Source organism: Gadus morhua, chromosome 1, assembly GCF_902167405.1.
Source record: "Gadus morhua chromosome 1, gadMor3.0, whole genome shotgun sequence".
Lineage (NCBI taxonomy): Eukaryota > Metazoa > Chordata > Actinopteri > Gadiformes > Gadidae > Gadus > Gadus morhua.
The window spans coordinates 27408929-27421428 of record NC_044048.1 but is presented as its reverse complement, the minus strand read 5'-3'; the positions used below and the strand labels follow the sequence as shown (position 1 = coordinate 27421428).

Here is a 12500-nt window from a genome sequence, read left to right as displayed (position 1 = left end):
AACACACACACAATCACTCGCGCAAACACACACACACCGGCGACACATGTACGCACGCACACACACACACACACACACACACACACACACACACACACACACACACACACGCACACACACACACATACATACACACACCCTTGGTTGGCGTTCATATAAAATAATATGTACACAAGGTAGAGTGTTAGCATGGTGGCTGGTGGCCTGAATGCTGCCTTCTGTCTTCCACAGATGTCCCGGAGACAGGAGTACAGGTTGTTGCTCACGGAGTGTGTGTGAAGTTTGGTTTGGTCTGCGGTCCAATGCCAGACGGTTTCAACAGTTTTAGTAAAAACGAAAACAAAAATTATATAAAAGTACATTTGTGTGAATTAAATCAATTCAAACACATTTTCTTTCATCAATTGTAATCATTATTTATATCACATCGTCATCAATCTAACAACCATCTTCCTCATCCTCTTCGTCAGCATCAAAACTGACGACGACGCTCACTACAATTTAGTTTGAGGAACTCGTTATCATTTTGTCTCAAACAACCAAAGCAACCCATCTGGGTGTAAAAGGTCTAGTTTAGTCAGCGGTTGGGCCACTCTGCAGAATGTCTTGATCATCCAGTAGGTTGACTGGAATAGTTATATTCTTGGCTGAGGCACTGGAACTTTCCTTTAATACCTGGAGGAGAGTATGCCGCATTTGTGGATTTAAAATTAAGACAGTGCATCTGTTTAAAATAATATTCAAGTACTCAATTACATTTGGAATGATACATAAAATAGTTGTTTTTAAAATGGGCAGCCGGAATTGGCCTCTGTGTTGAACATGTCAATACACATTTGAACTGTTTTAAGACTAAAATAAATGTTTTTGAGCATATTTTTGCGTCCGGGTAGATGGCAGTAAGCAGAGGCCGGAAGATGCTCTCTGTCATACTGAAACCGATAAGATGATGGGGTACAATCCCCTGTGATAGCAGAAAATTCTAGATGATTCCGGAGGGAAGTGTCACAGAGTAGCTGACTGAATGACCTAGGTCTCACACTGGGAGAGCAGATAACAGCAGTCAAAATCAAATCTTCTGAATAATTAAATAAAAAAGAAGATTGAACAAAGACTTATCCTCCCCCCTCAAATTTCTTTCAATTTGGATTGTGATGCTGTTTCTCTCGCATATCAACCATGCTAAACTTGACCCGTACCATTTTCTGTTCTTGAATGTCATTAAGAAAATAAAAGGCATAAAATGAAGATAAGAAGGTAAAAATTGGCTGGAATCATAGTAAAAACATCATAGGTCATAAGAAACTCCACAGCTAAAAGTAAACACAAAAAGAAACCTACTGTGAATGTTTGAATAAAAAAAAAGAATGTTTACGGTCCAGACACGTGGATCAGAGGAAATATGGCTGAAGTTCTGCAGAAGTTCTGCGTGATCACAGAGTGAAAGTCCAGAACCTCCAGGGTCCAACCACAAGGTGTCAAGGTGTCTGGGAGTCAGACCCACAACACAACACATCAACTAGCGCCTACTAAAGCTCTGAGAGAGAGAAAATACCAGAAGGTGCCTGAAACCCATTCTCTCTCATCCAGGGGGGGAACCCCTCGGCTCTGGCCTGTCCAGGGTCTAACTGTGGCGGTGAGAGACACTCAGTAGGCCTGTCCCGTCTCCACCTGGAGGAGCCCCAGCACGGCCGAGTGGTCCCCCAGCTTCATCCTGCGCTGGGCGGACAGACCCACGTTCTTGGCCAGGTAGTCCACAGCAGCTGGAGAGACAGAGAGAGAGAGACAGACAGAGAGAGGACCGTTAGGACCGTCAGGTGCTGGTAAATACCCAACGTTCCGCCATCTTGTAATCTTAGAAGGTCAGCATTTGGTCAACTGTGAATAAGGATATTTCACAGTATTTTGTGACATTCAGTACCGCATAGCTTTGCATTTCATCAAAATCTAGATTGTTAAAAAAATATGAATAAATCGCTGCAACGTACGTATATCGCTGGACAAATAGTCCAGTACACAATATATCTTCATATTTTGAACCTCGACCGCTATGTGCTGATACATCTAACCAGATTTCTGCCAATAAACAGCCTCAAAGCGTGAAGGGTGCACAGGCAGCCTGTGTGCGTGTGTGTGTGTGTTCACGTGCACAACATGGATGTTATGATCTGTTGTTTTCCATGACTTTAGCGTGACTAACCCCGGCAAGGGCTCTGATTGGCCGGCTCTCTGAGTGACAGGATGGCGGAGGCAGAGAAGGGTCAAGGGTCTCTATCAGAAGCACGTGTGCTGTAATCTGTGGGGGCCTCCAGGGGGCCACCAGGTTAGTGTCCCCCCCCCCCCCCACACACACACACACACACACTACTGATCTGGCTCACACCTCACACTGTTTCAATTTCCGTTGAGACACAAGCATCAATATACCCACACACATACAAAGAATAGACACGCGTACAAAGTCACAAAACACAGGCAAACACACACACACACACACACACACACACACACACACACACACACACACACACACACACACACACACACACACACACACACACACACACACACACACACACACACACACACACACAGCAGTCCTTCCTACCAAACAGAGGCCATGACCAGCAGCTACGGTAGTGTAGAGGCCCTAACATCTTATCTCATTGGCAAGTCATGTCGCATACTACACAGGTACTGCATGTGAGAGTAGGACGTTCTTCAACACGGGGATCAATGATTTGTGATTGGAGGAAAGTGTTTAAAACTGAAAGCTTTTTTTCATTTGTTTTGTAAAGTGCTGCATGATGATCCCACTTAATCCGAAGTGACTTGAGAAGTCATTAATGAGCGGCTAATGAGGTAATCTTGCTCAAGTATACTTAAAACTAGGGTGGTGATACTGGAGTGAATCCGGAACCATTTGATGATGATGAGGATGATGATGATGATGATACAAATAATGATAATATATATATTTAAATTGTTATTTGACAAATATTTCGCATTAAAATGTAATATATAGACATTGTTATTGACGGAGGCTGCAGTGTGTTGTCCCTGTGGTTCTAGTGTCTGGTGGCCAGTGAGTTTCCACCAGTTCCCGGGGGAGACGGATGGTTCCAGAACACAGGTGTTCCCCAGCTGTTCTCCACAGCCGCCGTGCAGCGGGGGCCCCATGAGGCCCCTCACGTCTGGAGAACCATTCAGACCCCCGGACCCTCATGTTCAACATGTCACCCGGGTGACCTTCTGAAGGCGTTAAATCACCGCTCTTTGACTCCGGGGGGGGACGGACGAACGGACGGACATAACTCATTCTTACCGAGTTACGGAAATGTCTTGGCGTTATTAAAGTGACGGACTGGCTCGTTTTGACCGCCCGCTGCCTACTGTTCCCCACCGGGAGGCGCGGTGAACACTGTGGGAACACCCCGTCAAGGACCATCCCGTCGGAAGACAAAGGAGGACGATGCAAAATGGCGCCCGGTTTGGCTCGCCCCGACGGAGCGCGAGAAAAACTGACAATCAGGAGTTCCGCCTCCCCTCATAATACACTACGTTATTTTTCTTATTTTAAATGTTTTTAATCGAGCCGGTGTCTCGGCTGTCGCGCCTCGCCTGCGACGCATGTCTCCCCGCTCAGCAGTTATTAACCTGGCTTTGTCGTCTTGTCTGGCAGCTGCACGCGGAGGACGCAGACAACATGACATTGGACACCGACTGTGTACTCCTTTGTGTATGTGTATGTGCATGTGTTTTGTGTGTGTGTGTGTGTGTGTGTGCGTGTGTGTGTGTGTGTGTGTGTGTGTGTGTGTGTGTGTGTGTGTGTGTGTGTGTGTGTGTGTGTGTGTGTGTGCCAGCTTTCTGTCCCAGACTGGGGGTTGGGATGAGGGGGAGGTTTAAGTAATCGGCATGTGTTAGCATGTCAGTTAGCGTGCTAGCGTGAACAGAAGCTGTCAGTTAGCGATGAGAAAGCGGCAGGTAGCAGCGCACCTGTGGGAGGGCACGTCTGTCTGCAAAGGTGCCAGTCACCCCACTGTGTGTGTGTGCGTGTGTGTGTGTGTGTGTGTGTGTGTGTGTGTGTGTGTGTGCCCTACACAGGATTTGAGCGAGGCCTTCAGAATAAAAGCCTGTTTTTTCCTGTCAACTCGGTTTACACCTTTAATCCCTGCAGAAGAGTCCCCTCCACTCACACAGCCCATCTGATGACACACACACATGCACACGCACGTGCAAATGTGTGCACATACATACACACCTACACACCCAGACACACAATCTTAGGCATACATACTTACACATAACCACACAGGCTCTCAGATACACACACGCACATTGACATGTATGTAAACACTCACACACAAACAAACACATGCACAGACACACTCACTCACACACACACACACACACACACACACACACACACACACACACACACACACACACACACACACACACACACACACACACACACACACACACACACACACACACACACACGCACACACTCATTAGGTGGACACACACCAGGTGCATGCTCAACACACAAACACACACACGGGCAGCCGGCTTTGCAGGGTTGATGGTATGTGCTTTAATCTGTCAGGTGTTTCCTGAGTTAGGACGAGCCAGGAGTCAGGTGTCACCAAATGATACGGTAAGCCTGCTTCCTCAGGGGCGTGGCACGGGAGGTAGCAGGAATCAGGTCTGAAGGCTGGGGGTTAGGGTGGGAAGGGGGAGTGTTTGATGGTTCAGGGGCCAAGTGTCTAAACCCATGCTGGAATATTTTGTGCAGACTTGGGGTGAGATTGGCTACTGTGTGTGATGTTGTGTTGTGTGTGTCTTGCTGTCGAGTGCTTTTTGTAATCTTCTGTTTGTGATTGCAGCATATGTCCTTTTCCTGTGTGTGTGTGTGTGTGTGTGTGTGTGTGTGTGTGTGTGTGTGTGTGTGTGTGTGTGTGTGTGTGTGTGTGTGTGTGTGTGTGTGTGTGTGTGTGAGTGTGTGAGTGCATGTGTGTAATGTCTGGGTTGTGGTGCCCTGGGTTGGCCTCTCCGTGTGTTATTGTAGGAGATCAACACAATTCAAATTCCTCATAAATTATACATGTATTGAAAGTATGGATATCTTACCCAATTATTGAGCATAACTTGAGGATGAATATTTTACGATTTTGTTTTTTTACCGCAGAATATTGTAGTTTATTAAATAAATAGCCCTCCATTTTCTAATCATGAGTTGAGACGTCTTAAAAAAAGAATTAATTTCAACAAGTACAATAGATCCTATTGTCATTGCCATAGTAAACAAAACCAGCGACCATGCACGAAAATGTATGTTTGTGTTTAGAAATGATGGCGTACTTGATATTGCCAGAGCTCATATCCCGTCCACCATGCGGCCCCACCACACAGTAAACCCAACCCTCCCCTCCAACCACACACCGACAGTGAGCACTGTGGTTCCACTCACTCTGTCCGTACTGGCTGTACTGGTAGCCGGCCCCCATCCCGGGGTCCACGCCGTAGCCGGCGGAGCTGTAGGTGGGCGGGCAGTAGGACTGGGACGAGGCCAGGCTGTCCACCACCTTGAGGCCGCCGTCCGCCCCGCGCTGGCTGCAGCTCGCCGAGAGGGCGGCGACGCCGGACACGTTGGAGCCGTCCAGCCCCACGCCGCCGCCCCCGCCGCCGTGGAGCGGCGAGATGGAGAAGTCGTGCTGCGACTGCGATGGCAAGGCGTTGGGGTTGCTGAGGATGCTCATCACCTGGAGACGCAGAACACACAAGACGCTGTTAGTGAGCCCCTTTTAGAGCAGGACAAATTAGAACAGCTGGCTGAGTTAAGACCCCCTGTGGAATAAGGCAAAATAGCAACGAGCTTGCCTGGCTAACCACGATGCATGAAGAGGAATTACTGTAAAATACGATTGAAACTAAAACAAATGAGCAAATAGCTAGCTGGGCTTGTATTCATTGTAGACTCAGGTAAGTTAGCAATGAGCACCTTGGCCCTTAGACTTTAAGTGTTGCGTTCCTGCCCTGGTTTTGATAACTCTGTGTTACTGAACCCCTGCTACTCAGAGACCATCACAAGCAGTGTTATTTGTATCTGTTCCTGTAGATTATGGGGCAGGTTTGAGGTGAAGTTGGGGGCCATCCTTCTCTCTCTCTCTATCTCTCTGCTCCATAATATGAGGTTCACTTTGTTGCTTCCTCCTTTGTACCCGCCTGTGGCCCCCTCCTGTATCTGAGGCTAACCCTATTAGCCGCGGACAGAGGCCGCTACAGAATCAAGGCCACATTGCAGCCTCCTCTCCGTCCCCTCAGGGGCCCGCTTCCCCAAGCAGGGGCCCCCACCCAAAGAGATCCCATGTTGTGGAAATTCACAGATACACATGCTGCACACAGGGAAACACACACGCGGGAAGGTTTGTGTTAAGGTTAAATGGCATTACCTGCATGACAGAAACATAAACGGCTGTCCACCACACATTGGAGGAAGACAAAGCTGAGTTTGGGAAGGCATGTTCATTTTTAGTTTTCTTCGAGTCAAGGCGTCAGAAAGCAAAGGAGAGGTTTGGCTGATCACAATGTATTTTTAAGTGAAACGCCATATCGCCCAGTGAATGAGTCAAAAACAATGGCCTTAATCTGTTAATATGGATCCAAGAACTAAAATGAAAACGTGCTTGGGGGCAGGAACCAACCCTGGCTAGTATATCCCCGGTATCAGGCGCCTCATATTCCTATGATAAGACTATTATTAGAGAATGAGTACAACATGCTGAAACTGCAAAATGAGCTGTTAATTAGATCATAGATTAAAAAGAAGAAAGAAGAAAACGTCCAGTGCCTCTCAACCAATCAGCAGTGGCCATTCATTAAGATGCATGACTCAGCAAACGGCTGGGAACGAGGAAAAATGCTAGAGAATCATGGAGCCCTTTCCCCAGCCAGTACAGGCTCCAGGCTGGGCTGGCTCTTTAAGAAATCTGCTTAATTAACCCATCAGCGTTTCTAACCCCACGTCTCCTCTGTTTTATCAGGGGCCCCTGAGTTAATCCCTTGGCGACCGGCCCTTGGTTTAAACACACTGCTTCCAATTACAATTCCTATCACACACTCCCCTATTAAGCCCGGGCCCTCCTCCTCATAAAAAGGTTGGAAATTAACTTTCTATACTTAACAGGACATCTATTAATAGGGCTTTTGAAGACTGCCGATTGGAAGGAGAAAGAAAAACCAGACCAGTGCCAATCTTTGGCTTTCACTTGCATTCCGGAAAGTCAAGTACGGCTTAGTTTGCATTCCCTGAGAAACAAAAACTCTCAACAAAACCCCAAAAAGTCTACATTATCTCTTCATCCCAAAAACCACACGTCCCTAATGTGGAGCTAATGTGACAACTTTGGCGTGTTTTTTACTGAGGTGTTCCAGCCCTTGGAGCCCGCTCCGCGGGGTAGAACGAGGCTTGGTTGAATAGAGAGAGAGAGAGAGAGGGAGAGAGGGAGAGAGAGAGAGAGAGAGAGAGAGAGAGAGAGAGAGAGAGAGAGAGAGAGAGAGAGAGAGAGAGAGAGAGAGAGAGAGGCACTCCCCTGACTCCAGGGAGGTGTCAGAAAGCCCAAGGAGGTGATCTTCTGGCGGGGGCGTGGGCGGAGCTCCAAGAGACCTCCTTGGCCCACGAGGGCGGGGTTGTCCTGGACGCCCTGACATGTCTATTGAGGCCGAGCAGGGGGTGGTCCGTCAAACGCCGTGCTGGAGTCCATTGTGTCGCCTGAAAGTGGGACTTATTCAAATCTCTTCATATTTAGCATAAACGCCCTGGCATCGACTCATGGCCCTCAGTAGCGTGGGGTGATGTCGAGGAACAGGGAGTGTGAAGGTGGGGGCGTTAGGGGATAAGGTTTGGTAGCATTTGGGGCGTGGTTTAATGTGTCATTAAAAAATGGGTTTCCATTGAAATTAGTGTCATTTATTTTATTTGCTGTTTGGCTAGTCTTGCTTTAAACAAAGCGATCATGAAACCGAAAGTTGTACTAATCTCCACTTGGAAGCTACCTGTTTCTCTCTATTTATTTTCAATGTCTCCCGCATCCATTCTCTTTTTCTATCATTCTTGTCCACCTCTCTATCCGTTTTCCTCTCTCTCTCCCTCCCACTTTCTCTCTCTCTCTCTCTCTCTCCGTATTGTTAATGCCACAGTCCTCCAAATAGAGATAATGGGAGACAGGAGCAAGTTGAAAGCACGCTGCTGCAAGGCATTTGGTTTCTTTCTTGCCCATGCACACACACACACACACACACACACACACACACACACACACACACACACACACACACACACACACACACACACACACACACACACACACACACACGCACGCACGCACACACGCACGCACGCACACACACACACACACACAAAGATCCCCCTCCCTTTTAAAATCGGAACACAAAAAGTAATTAATTCTAAACTTCTGAGAGCCGTGTAGCCCGGAGCTCTGTGAGCAGAAGATGAGTGCGGCGTTAATGAACACAATGTGCATCCTTTCAGATAAATAAATAGCGCCACTTATCGCAAAGGAGCTGCCTTTCACACACTCTAAATGTCCTGAACTGTTCCAATTAAGCCTTGTTTTGTTTGCGCGGGTGTCGGAAAGACGGCGAGCTCTTTGTGTTTGGGTCGCCGGGGCCTGGGTCCTCGGAACAGAGCCGATAGCGTGACGCCCGTCCAGATGAAAAGACTCTTATTTGCAGCGGTGTGTGCCGCGGTGTATGAAGCACTGCGCATATTAACGGTGGGTCTGGGCCCGTAGTGCAGATAAGAACACGCTGGAGACAGGGGACTGACACCGTGGCAGAGAGAAAGAGGAGATTGATGCTCTGACGGGACAAACAGAGGATGTACACGCATACACACATGCACAAACACACCCACACACGCACACACACACACAAGAACTGGAGGGGAACAGTCCAGGCTGTGCCCTGACGTACATCTTGAAGACCTTACGTTTCTAACCAGCACAATGCTGTCACTCTAGTGTTCACCACCACCCATCGAATCCCATTGGGTATTTTGGAAAACTTTATTATACTTGCCTCTGGGCTATATAAAAGTTACTATCAGAGATTAAACAAGGAACATAAAAGAAGCAAGGTCAATTAGAAATGAGATGGGGGGGTGGGGGGTGGGGAGAGTGAGTCCTGTTGGGCCTAGTCTGTTCTCCGCTCTTTGTTTTAGCTCACTGAGGACGGACAGGGAAGAGAAACCCCCCAAGGGCGCGACCATGTGGCGTGCCTCAGAGCGGTGGAGGAACTGTTTGGTTTAAAAAGGCTTATCACAGCGAGCGTGTGGAACAAAATGACATCAAAACGGAGGAGCCTGCTCTGCATTAGTGCTGTCATAGTTCCATCACTGTCTTAGTGGAAACACAGCGGGGATTACTCTCAAGCATATCTGCTGAAAGGAGGGGATATGTGATGCAATCAGAGGAAATTATGCCATCGCTTGATGGCTTTTCTACAACCGGCAGACTTGGGCTTTTGCAGGGACCGCAGTCAGTCCTGGAAATCCCAGCCCCCCCACTGGTATTGAAATGAAACCAAGACAAACAAAAAGGGTGTAATGTCACCATGAGGACACTTCACACAACATGTTGGTGTTTGTGCGACTCTGGCGTTGAAGCACTGAAAGCCGTGCATAAAAATATTTTTTTGTTTTGTTTTGTCAGAGGAGGTAGGATGCCTTTTAACCGTGTGCTAACTCTCATCGGCATATCCAACCCCAACTGCACATTGGAAGCTTTAGAGGAAATCAGAGGCAAGTCTCGAGAAAGAAAGAAAAGATAGAGAGAGAGAGAGAGAGAGAGAGAGAGAGAGAGAGAGAGAGAGAGAGAGAGAGAGAGAGAGAGAGAGAGAGAGAGAGAGAGAGAGAGAGAGAGAGAGAGAGAGAGAGAGAGAGCGAGAGAGAGAGAGAGAGAGAGAGAGAGATAGAAAGAGAGAGAGAGAGAGAGAGAGAGAGAGAGAGAGAGAGAGAGAGAGAGAGAGAGAGAGAGAGAGAGAGAGAGAGAGAGAGAGAGAGAGAGAGAGAGAGAGAGACAGCTTGGTGATAGAGCGAGATAGATATAACAAATAAGAGAGTGTGAGAATGACAGAAATTGGGGAAGGGGTGTAAAAGAGTCTTAAATCAGGCATCTGAATGACAGGGACAGAAAGTGAGGAAGCTGGCTCTAAACAAGATGGCTTTCAGATGACAGCGATTAGTGAAGTACCAAACAAGCAGTCCAAACCAGACACAACACGTGTTAGCCGGAAGCTAGTCGCCCACACAGCTCTACGTGCATGAGGAAATAAGTTCTGAGACAGAACAGCTCTCTGTTTAGCTATATCAGGCCCTCTTAAAGGTGATGCATTGGACACGTCTTTGTGAGTTTGTGTGACTATGTGCAGTGGGCAACAACCCAGTTTCTTCCTTGGGGATGAATAAAGTGTATCAACATCAAAATCAAATAAAGAGATAACAGAAAAGTTACATAACTGCTATAATTGTTATCATCCTTTTGTATAATTTTTATAATTATAATTATAATTATAATTTTTCACATGTGGTCGATAGGGTTTACATGTGGTCCATAGTAGTGTTAAATGTTCTTTTCCCTCTCTCTCCACCTCATCCCTCACTCTCAACCTCAAGCTGGTGTGTGGTGAGCGTTCTGGCGCCGATTGGGTGCTGTGCATCACCCAAATGGGTGCTACACACTGGTGGTGGTTAGTGAGGTCCCCCCCCCCCTTCACTGTAGGCGTCTTTGAGTGTCTAGAAAAGCGCTAAATAAATTCAATGAATTATTATTATTATTATTATAACTCCAATATATCAGTTTTACATTTTTAGTTGATGTACTTTTTTATAATGTACAATAAATAAAAAGACAGTGCAAATGTATTAATTTTTGTACTTATGCTGTTCCTTGTATTTATCAGATGAAGCAAACTGATCTGAACCAACTGGTCAGTCACCAGTCTGCCTAATAACCTGATTATATTCTGAAGGCCTGTGATCCATGTCCAGCAGATTGTGCTCCCAGCGGCGGGTCAACCGTCCCTGTATGTCTCCAAGGCCCCCCACTGAGTCGGGGTTAACAGCTTCCACAGGGGGTGACATCTCAGAGAGGGAGAGCTGGGCTAGAGGATCACTCTCACTGAACACTCTTCTCTCCTCCCGCTCGTCTCCTGTCCCGCTCTTTGTCTCCCATTTTCCATCCCTCCTCCCCTCCTTCTCTCTATCGATGATGGTCTGGTGTCTGTGACATGAAGGAATGTCAGGTCAAATGATTTGTCGTCTGGGTTAATTTCTGCACAGCTGGACGTAAATAACATGTAAATAAAACAGAGAAGAGGTTCTCAGCACGAGGGTGATGGGCCAGGGGCGATGGGGAAGGGGTGGGGGTTGATGGGGGTCTCCCAACACAGGGCTGGATGAAATATACTCCCATGATTTAGATTAGGTTAATGGCAAAGTGCATGACAGAGGGAGAGAGGGAGGGAAGGAGAGAGTAGGAGGGGGATGTAGATAGAAAGAGTGTTGGGAAGAGCAGAGAAGCAGGTCAATGAGAAATCACAAGAAGAAAAAAGATGAATTACAGGTATGGGTGAAGAAAAGTAGGACAGATATCAGGCATTGCTGAAATAATCGACAGAGAAAGTGGAAAATATAATTCCTGATTGTAGATATTTGTTTGAATTCTAATTCAAAATGTGTAATTAAACGAACCAGTGAAATTTGAGAAAATCAATCAATCCGGAACAATGCATATTTGAATCTAACATAATAAGCAAATGGTCTAAACTGAGTATCTAATGAAAAGTTGTTTATCATCGGCCATTACATAAATCATTTCTCTCCGCCGATCATTGTGGTATCCAGAACTAAGTGGAGTCACATGGGCCAGGGCTGACCTTTGACCCCCTTCTCTACATGCAGACCATTGAAGGGCCATTGGATCACTTGTCCTTTCAACCGGCTTTGAACCTTAGGCTCAGGACAGAGGGAGCCAAAGATGAGAGGGGCAGGGTCATCGTGAACAGAGAGTCTTACGGACCTAGACAGAGCACTGAGGGAGCCATTCACATGAATAGGATGGACCCAGACGGACGGGCTGATAGAACCACAGACAGAAGGTTGAGTAAATGGACGGTTGGATACATGAATTTCTTTGTAATTTCTTCCTTCTCCAACTCCCTTCCTCCATTTCAGCCTTTTAAAGATATGTATATGTGTAATATATATTCTCTTCTCTTATTCTCTTATTTTTGTTGCACATTTTTTAGTGACCTTTTTTTCCGTGTCCAGATGAAAGAAGAGATAGGTTTGATGTATGAACTTATGGACGGGTGACTATTTGGATGGATGAACCAACCTCTGAAGGAAATGTTAATTGCTACAGAGGCTCAAGAAAAAAGGATAATTAAAGTATAATCCTTCTTCCAATGGAATCAGT

General features: G+C 46.7%; 1 pseudogene; it reads right to left on the bottom strand.

The window, feature by feature from the left end:
- LOC115548831 (paired box protein Pax-7-like) overlaps positions 1-12500 on the bottom strand; it is a 51389-nt pseudogene that overhangs the window by 282 nt on the left and 38607 nt on the right.